General features: G+C 34.5%; 1 pseudogene; it reads left to right on the top strand.

Annotated features, from left to right (window-relative positions):
* The first annotated feature begins 3,763 nt into the window (after positions 1-3,763).
* LOC133194226 (interferon-induced protein 44-like) lies at positions 3,764-9,799 on the top strand (annotated as a pseudogene).
* Positions 9,800-10,130: the final 331 nt, after the last annotated feature.

The raw sequence follows: 10,130 nt of genomic DNA, 5'->3' as shown, positions 1-10,130 counted from the left end.
TTTCAAAGTATTACAATTTTAATGATTTAAATGGTACAATGTTCTACAGGGAGGGGAAGTGGGTAATTATTAAAAGAGGTATATAAAGTGAAAAACAATTTTATGAATTATCTTTGTATAGGCATATTTGTTTTGTTTATAAGGTCTTATGTGTGATTTTGCACAATACACAATATAAAACAAGGTTGTAAATGACAAATGTAGCTCAGATGGATTACTTTGTAATACCTCTATTTCAATTCTAGCAATTTAGAATGAAATCAGTTGAAGGACATGCGGAAAATTTGTCTTAATAAATGTTTCCTCATAAGCTCATACATTCGAGAAATACCAGTGTCTTTAAAGCTTCTTGAATCTGAAGCATTTCATTTTGACGACCACAAAACTTCCACAATGCTGACTTTAAACGAGATTTTTTGAAAATCCTGTAAGATCAACTTATTTGTCAGACGCCTGCACTGGTTTGAAGATTGATCGTACCCAGAGCATGTTCATGCATACCGAATCAGCTGGAATAAACACCAGATGCAGTTGATACTGGAATGGTACTATATAAATAAGGAAATTTGATGAAGGAAAAGCCGAATTCGTCCCGTATGTCATAGAGTTTAGTTGTCAATTAGCCATATATTATCAGTAAAATATCCAAATATTGAATAGATGTGGTAGACGCTTTGGTGTCTTTTAAATCAGGTTTACAATGATATACCAAGTCCACATGAAAATGAAATTGACTTTTATTAACTGATAAAATATTGTTGATATATCTACCTGTCAAACTGGAAACCTCAGCAAGTTTTTTTTTTCTTCTCATGTAGAAGTTTATGAATAAATTTTGCTTGAAAAGAATATAAAAACAGGTCGACTAATAAAGGGTACAAATAGAGTCCATCGCAATTCCAAAAGATTGTTCGAGGACCTGATCTCCAAATTAAAGACCAGGATTCTCCATTGACCATTTAATGTGGCGGTCCCGCCACACTTACATCCTTAGTATCCTAATTAAAAAATCAGCCCTATAGTACCGCCACAGTAAGATCATCGTTGGTCAAGAACATAAATGTATCGATTTATAAACCTAAAAATGAAACCCTTATTCATATACCATTTTTCAGTTTCAAATGCTTAACCGTTAATTTAATCTTATTACTGTCTTGCACAATCAATTACTTGTATCTTCTAGATCCTCGCTGGATTTTATGCATGAATGAAAAGAAGCAAACGGTTTGTATTCACAATTCCCAGTTAATGCAAATGAAATGTGAAGTATGGACACGTATTTTTTCTTCATTAGAAAATTATAGACCTGTTATGAAATTTACACTTTTTATACCAGTGACCTTGAACTTTCAAGAATAACCTTCGGTAAAGGCCATGACAAACCCTCATGTCATAAACAATCTCTGTACCAAGTATGAGCATCCAATGATTCTCCATTGCAAAGTAATAACCCAAGTAAGAATTTATACTTGAACTTGCCGGAATGATAGTGAATCAAAGGAATATGCAATCTCTGTACCAAGTATGAGGTTCCAATGTTTCTCCATAACAAAGTTATAGCCTGGACAAGAACAAACGGACAGACAGACGGACGGACGGGAGACCGACAAGCTGATTCCTATATACACCACCCCCAAACTTCGTTTGCGGGCTCTCTAAATACTTTGTTTTTTCTAGAGATAATCATGTCTCCAGAGTTGCATATGCATGACCATGTATATTGTAATCATGTTTTGATGATATATAGAACTACCAAAATTAGTATTTTATTACTCAAAATTGCTTTTCATTCTGAAGTTTTGTTAAACTTCAGTCAACTGACATCAATAATTGTAAATCGTGATCATGAGACCTACCAGAATTTCCTCTGCTCATCAGTTAATGTACACTGTAGGTGCATAATTCACCCTTTCTAAACAAAATTATTTTAAAAAATCAAGTTTAAACATTAAAACGTGTTATTACTGAGACAATTATTTTCAGGTAGTATACACTTATATTTGTTTATCTTTATAAACATATATGTATGGAGGGGGAGGGGGTGTTCACAGTACACATATATTGTAAATATTCAAATTTTTGTCTTATACCATATATACTCGACATTATCCATCTATAATTGTTTTTATCATCATTAAATTATCTTTTCAATTTTGCCAAATAATTCATTATATTTGTGTATTAAACTATCGAAATTCAGAGGAGTTCTGCATTTTTTTCAAATTATTGAGTGATTCCTTAGCGAATTCAGTCACAAGTTCTGTGCTACAGTCAAATTTGAAATGATGGAGGGCCCATATAGACTTCATAGTTATACCCACTAGATATTACCAATGAAGAATTCCTTCCTCTTAATAAAAACTAAGAATACATCTGTGTAGAATCAAAATGTTTTTAAACGAAGTAAATTATTGGTTTACAATCTATGAAGAGATTTGAAAATTTCTAAGTTCTAATTATATTGAGGAAGCTGTCTAAGATGTCAAAAAGTTTGGTCTTTATCTATGATGAAGGACGGTTGTATAATGTGAATAAGAGTCAAACGTCTTGAAATTACTGACTTTGCGAAGATATTGTGATTTTACATTTTCTAGAAGATCATTTGAGTTATTGAAAATCCACATTTGACTTATAATTATTAAAAAAAAATCTTAGATTTTTTTTGTCTTCCCGAATGAAGTTTTAAACGAACAAAAAGGTCCCCCCCCAAAAAATGGCAATATAAAATCATACTAACCACCTTAAGAGATCAAAAACGTAAAACATCAAAACAATGGTATATAAGAAAAACAAAGAAACTTCTATCCAGTCAGTTCTGCACCTAAACAATTGTTGAAAAAGAACTTTATAGTTTCAATTAAAAGAAATATCATTCTAAAGGCTCTAAAGATGGCTAGAAATCCCATGCTTGAACTAAGCGTCAAATCAAATTGGATATCCGAGCTGCACACCTGGTTGTAGATGTGAAACCCCCCAGCAAGGTTTGCACAATAGATGGCATTCAAAGAAACGAAAACGAAAGAAAAGTATCCTTAGTGAAAAACAGGGAGTTTTGTGAAAATAATATTTTTGTTGGGTTTCCGAGAGTAAGCAAACATGCAATGTAAAGAAAGAATGAGGAAGTGCAGAACACAATTTTACAACCTTTTGAACCTTTCTAAAGTATGTTAAACTGACATTTGAAAAAAAAACAATAAGGTAAAATTAGTAAGCGCATGCGCATTAATATTTTGTTCTTTGTGAAATTAAACCTTAAGTTTAATTTTTTTTTCTTTCTTGTCAAACTCTCGGTTGCGTTCATTAGTGTGTGCAGAATCGACTGGATAGAAGTTTCCAAAGTCCAAGGTGTCTTTAAAGGTAAACCTCTTTATTAGGATTTAGCATTTCATGATAGAAAAACAATTGTTCAATTGATATTTATTCATGCATATTTATTTAATATTTACGTATGGTATGGACTGTTTCGTCTAATAAGTTATCGCCATTCAAATCGTCATTTTCGTAGTGAGAGAATTCTATTATCCACCTTCTGTTAAAACAAAAATGACTGAGATGGGTTTTAACGTTTAGATATTGCTCAAATTCATAAAAACTAAAAAAAAAAAAAAAAAAAAAAAACAAATAGGAAAAGAAATTACGAAACAGAATAGATATATGTACATTCGCTATAACCACCATGCATGGATTTATATTGTACATGCATTGTTGAAGCATTGACAGTTTATAAGACAGTGATTTTACTTCTTTTGTAAAATTCAGAACCATGACGGAACTTCTAAATCAGACATATAAAGACCAGTTGGCTGCATGGATAGGGAAGTCATGTCACTTCCGGTTGTTGTACAAGATCAGCAGAGATGGTTGTTCAGCCACAACATTCCATCAGAAGTGTGACGGTCAAGGACCAACAGTAACAGTTCTGTATAACACCTGCAAAACGATATTTGGGGGATATCTGTCACAAAGTTGGCATTCGAAAGGGAATTGGATAAACGACCCTGAAGCATTTCTTTTCCAATTACAGTATAATGATTCACCAAAAGCAAAGAAATTTTCTGTTGCTCAACCTGAATATGCTGGATACGGAAATAGCAGTTATGGGCCAACATTTGGTGAGAGGAATGTACTGAACACATTCCAAGGAAACATTAACAAGTCTTGGCACTCTTTTGCACTAAATGGATCTTTCAGGATGACCCAGGGCTGCTACAATATGGGTTACGAAAATGCAGATTCAGTAGCAAATAGTAATCTTAACGTATCAGATCTAGAAGTGTACCAAGTCAGCGGTAAACATTTATTTAATTAACGTCCCTATGAAAAAAAAAGTTTAATCGCATTATTCTGATGTACTTGGAATTATCTGTCATCATAAATTAGATATTATCGGTTATTTTTAAGTTATGCAGTATGTGAATTGAAAGATAATAGACGAATAAAATGATTCTTAATTAACAGATAAAATAGTCACAGAAGCTTCAACTCAGACATCAGATTTAGCAATTCTGGAAAGGCCTTGGAGAAAATTCCAGGAATTTTAATTTGAGGTATTTTGTAAGCAATTTTCATCTCTTTATCAGCATTGATTGAAATAAATGCAGTGAGTCAGTAAATTTTATTCTCTTAACAAAACAGACCGTACAACACCTAAAAGAAGCAATAGTTGATTATAAACCTGAAAGCGAGGCTAATGTGACTGCAGCAAACATCCTTCTGATTGGTCAGATTAGCGCAGGAAAGTCAAGCTTTTTCAACTCCGTCAACTCCATTTTCCGTGGGAAAATCACGAGCAAGGCTCGCAGTGGAAGCTTCGTACAGAGTCTAACAACTACGGTAGGCCTGTGATGTCGTGTTGTTCAACTGTGTCTAGAAATATATTTTTCAGTTCATAAAACATAAATTTAGTTTTCTTTTTGGATTTTATTTGTAGTGTAAAAGCTAGAAGGACTCGGCAGGTTCAAAATATACAAAAAATGTACTGAGTATATGAGCGATCGGATTTACGACTGCTCTTGAATACCGTCTCTTTTAGTGCAGCTCCTTCAGTTTGGCTCTTTTCAGCTTTTTCTGCCTCCCACAGTCGATTTCTTTGTAATAAATGATATCTTAAGCCAAGAAAAATTTAATAAGTCATATCTAAAGCTTTTTATTAAATTACATGTATATTTATCTAATTTTAACATTTATTACTGTACCTGTTGTTAATAATACACCTGTACGTTTTTGCTCTCCTTTTTAGGGATTGTCTCATAAGCCACACCTCATAATCCATGCGACTTTTTTTATGTTTTCATTTATCAAATTATAATACATTCCAGCTCCCTGCTTTACAAAATACTTCAAAGTGATGTTTAATCAAGTAAAGAGACACTCAGCTTTTTAAAATGCATATCAACATACTGTATGTGTACTTAAAAAAAAGCTTCATATTTTAGCGGCTTTGGCGCAGACAACAATGCGCTAATCACGAATATCACTAAGAAATCAATTATTAATACAATATACAGCACGGACATGTATAGCGCTAATTCACGATTTCGCCAGCAATTAACTCTTTACCCAGCGATTGCGCTAAATTTTCAACACGCCAGTTTATGTACACGCTTGAACTGTATAAGCTTAGAAGATTTCTCAACAGCGCATCTTAGAAAAACCTCATGTCCTTTTTCAAATTAATGTCTGCTAAATAATATTTGTGTCATGCTATCTCCTCTGTCTGAGCATGGAACCTATTGAACTGTAACTCATAAATGAATGTGCTACCCAAGTGTAAAAGCTCTCTCAGCTGAACAAATTTTGTTATACAAATCTACTTGATCCAGTGGAGCAAATTTTTCATTCTACGCAGATATCAGCTCTTTGTATCTTGTCTTTACCATCCGATATAGAACACCATATACACTGCCTCTTGGGGAAAAGACAAGTACACCCATTCTGGTTCATCCCAATATCCTTACTTTGCATGTGCTTCAAAATGTGATTGATAATCAGACCATGACTTGGAATCATCGTACTTCGCCGGCTTTATATTTGGAGCATGTTGACAACTCTAGATGGCTGACTGGGACTTGGATCACACCTTCTGGAAGTGTACCGAACTCCTGTTAGGAGACGAGGCTTGGCTTCTCCCTAAATATAACATTGGAGATTGGATCTTCTGGTCTTTTCTGGGCGTGTCTTGCTCACCCTTCTCCAAATAAGGACTAATTTATCTCTTCTTGTTTCTTTTGCAGTCTCGACACCTTTTCCAAATCAGAGATAATTCTCCTAGCTCCAATTTGTTCCTCTAATTCATGACCATTAATAGTGTGCAATGTTGCAAACCCCGAAACTGTTAACTGATTTCCTCTACTAGGCGTGTTTAATGACTTCTTTGAGAAAGCTTAAGCTCATATGAGGCAATCTGGCTCTCGTGCTGTCTTAATGTAGCATAATACTCATGAAAGTTCATGATTGACAATGTTGTACTTAGAAAAACTAATCAACAGAAATGCTGCCAGGTAGTATCCTTTGGCAGCTATCAAAACTTGTAGCGTGAAACCAAATAGTATTTATACAGATTGCAGATGCTGAATAATCCCCTCACTTAACTTTAGAAGGACCCCGGCTAGTTAATAGATAGATAGATAAATAGAGAGAGAGAGAGAGAGAGAGAGAGAGAGAGAGAGAGAGAGAGAGAACCATCTAATTAAGCAATGTATGCCAATAATGTTAAGATTCCTTGTCTTTAATCAGTCATATTCAATGATTTAAAGTAATGCTGGATCTTACAGCTCGCCTCTTCGAATCACAGCGCCGCTCCTGCAGTTAGGCTCTTCTCAGCTCCACAGTCTCCCACAGTCGCTTTCAATGTAATGAATAATATCTAAAGCAATGAAATACTTATCCAGTCACATCTAAAGCTTTAAACATATTTATTTATTTTAAACCTGTATTACCTTTTGTTTTTAATACAGCCGTGCGTTTTTTTCTCCTCAGCATTTCTTTAACTCTGCAACTCACTCAGTTTTGCAGCTTCTATTAATTATTTTTTTACAATAACGCCACCTATCAAAACATAACCTAAAAATACCACAAGGGGCAGAATAATTTTTTTTCCGGATTAACTAGTACTCATATAAGGGGAGCGGTTACATGATTTATCATGAAACAGAAAGTGGAAAGAATGGATGATATATTTTAGATATAAAATAATAAGAGTCAATTTGAAGTATTGTGAACTTTTTATGATTTGATATATTTATATATGGTACCCATATTATTCGTAGTTTCGAAAATACACCATCAAGGACAAGAACTCGGGTCATAATCTGAAGGTCCGCTTGTGTGATACTCGGGGTTTGGAGGAGAAATTTACAATAGACGCCCAGGAATTTGCTTACATACTGGACGGCAACGTACCAGACAGATACCAGGTGAAAAACAGTCTCAGACAAGTGTTTGAAAATTAGTTTGCAAATAAATATATGACAATAACAGTTCACTGATTCTCACGTTTTAATATATTTATTGCAAACGCAAGGACAATCTCTCCCAAAGAATAATTTGAAATACAATATGTGGATTGCTATTTCGTGCTGAATGTTGGATAAACGTGATGACTTTAACTTTTTCTATCGTCAACCCCTTTTAATTACGTAGCAATATACCATTATCACCTGCATATGGAGTTTAATTCTCCCATCTGATTCGATACGCAAGAGCATGCTCTACGTACGAGCAATGTCTTAAACTAGACAATCTATTGACAAATAAGTTGATGAAACAAAAATATCAACAGTTAAGTTTAAAGTCATTATTTTGCAAATGCTATGGTTGATACAGTTACTTTAACAGCAATTAAGTCGAATGATGACTGACGTGTTACATACGAATTGTTAGGCCGTTTTTGGACTGAATTGTCTACGGGTTTTCCCGTTTACCCGATCATGAAAAGAAGCACACGGCGGGTGTGACCGGCCGACAGGTGATGCTTACTCCTCCATGGCACCTGAACATACCTCCAACATTTCCAATGTTTTTAGAGGTCCATGTTTGCTCTGCTCCAGATATGTATTGTTTCAATAGGCTTTAGAGCTTGATTACTGTTCGTTATGTTCATATTTCATGTTCATAAATAAATTTTGATTGTAGTTTAATTCATCAACACCTTTTAACACAGAGACTTTCGGATTCATTCGGAACCCGGAACCTGGTGACAAAATTCACTGCGTGGCATTTGTAATGGATGGAAGTACAATTGACGTCATGCCCAGAAATATCCTAAAACAATTAAAAGAACTACAAAGACGGCTGAATCAGAGAAGTGTGTGCGTTTGAGTGTGTGTGTGTGTGTCTGTGTGATCAATTAGCTAATTTAGATTAATAGATGTACGAGGATTGTCCGGTACGATCGTGGACAAGTTGTCTTAGGTGAAAAATAATCAACACTTCGTTCTAAAATTTTAACTATCTTTAGTACATTTTTCATGAATATACTTAGCAAATTTCAGATAGATAAATGCCAAATTAAACAAAATATAGCTTTTTATGCTCACGGATGAAAACATAACAGTGACTAATGCAACGTCACATTTCATCTCTGCTAAAAACCTTGGATCAGCCCCACTCAAGTTCTGAAATTTCACTGATGCACGGTCTGGAGCTCCCATTTGACCCTCCATATAGATGACAGAGATCCATCTCGCACATACATGGAACCTTCAGAAGATTCGCATTAGTATACTATGGACAGTACTCACACTTTATTCAACGAAAACATAACGTAATCTCAAAGAACAGCTTTTCGACCGTCTGCAGTGATAGTGTCTTTCACTAGTTCCGCCGATTATTCCTGAGATATTGCCAACTCAGCGTTAAGCAAACATCAATCAATCAATCAATCTGGCAGGAGACTCGACGAAAAAGCTTCTGCTGAAAGAACGCTCAATACACTTGTTTGCTGCAATATTTAAATATTTTTATCTTCTGTGATCTTTAGAGACATTAATGAAAATACATAAAAACTAATATTCTAATATTCTGTCAGATGCGCTGTCACGTCATAAAACGTCGCCATTTTTTTGTCTGTTGTTTTTCTCACTTTCCCATTTCAGATGCTGGGAAAGTATTCAAAATAAAGACATAATAGATAGTGAATTAAAATATAATTTTTACCCCAGCCTTATCTATTTAGTGATTTTATTTCTGAATAATACTTGCATATTCTCCGATGAATCCCTAGCTTGTTGATCGTGGCTGTAGGACCATGTACCGAGCATATTACAATCAAATTCTTGATTTTTGTCTATATTTTTAAATGAAAAATCCTTTGTCCACGATCTTACTGGACAGTCCTTATGTAATGAAAAAGAATGTTTACAATTTATAATAACCAAAAAAGCCACTCTATTACTCTAAACGTAGCTAAATTATTAATTTTTGGCCGTGGGTAATGTAGGTTTCTATATGTATGTGAATTTTGTTTTTGATTCATTGAATAGATATTCCGCAAGTGGTGTACTTGACCAAACTGGATAAAGTCTGTCCAGAGGTGAATAAAGACGTTTCATGTATGTTTCATAGTTCAGCTGTCCGTAACACCGTCGACAAGGTTGCTGAGGTCATGGGATTACCACGAGGCTGCGTTCTGCCAATCAAAAACTACGAGAATGAAACAATTCTAGACCCAAATATCGATGTTTTGATTTTAAAAGCTCTCACGCAGACGGTGAATTTTGCAGATGATTATATGGAAGAGCAAGTAGATAAGGCAATTTGTGAAAGAAGTGGAAAGCAGAAAACGGAAGAAAAAGAATAACTTAACTGGAAAATTGAAAATGTAAATGATAGGAGTACTTGGAGTTTTGAATTGACTGTTCTGAATAGGGAGGGTGGGAGTTTGCTGTTTATGTATGTCAAGGGGAGATTTCTTTAGAAAGAATGGCTTAATTTAATAGTGCTGTACAAAAACACGAAATACTCGAAATTAATTTTCCCTCATCTAAGTAATCAAAACACATAATAATCCTGAATAGTTTGTTAGGTATTATTTAGCAGTGCGACACACTTTCCTCCAGACACGACACTATAAAATAGTATACATATTATGTACACACAAACTGTGTGGTGAGAAGGTGTAAATTTGTATA

This window comes from Saccostrea echinata, unplaced genomic scaffold, assembly GCF_033153115.1.
Source record: "Saccostrea echinata isolate AGI-Se365-2 ecotype Australia unplaced genomic scaffold, CSIRO_AGI_Sech_v1 ptg000029l, whole genome shotgun sequence".
Classification (NCBI taxonomy): Eukaryota; Metazoa; Mollusca; class Bivalvia; order Ostreida; family Ostreidae; genus Saccostrea; species Saccostrea echinata.
Note: the sequence above shows the minus strand (reverse complement) of the source record. Positions and strands in the feature narration are given on the sequence as shown.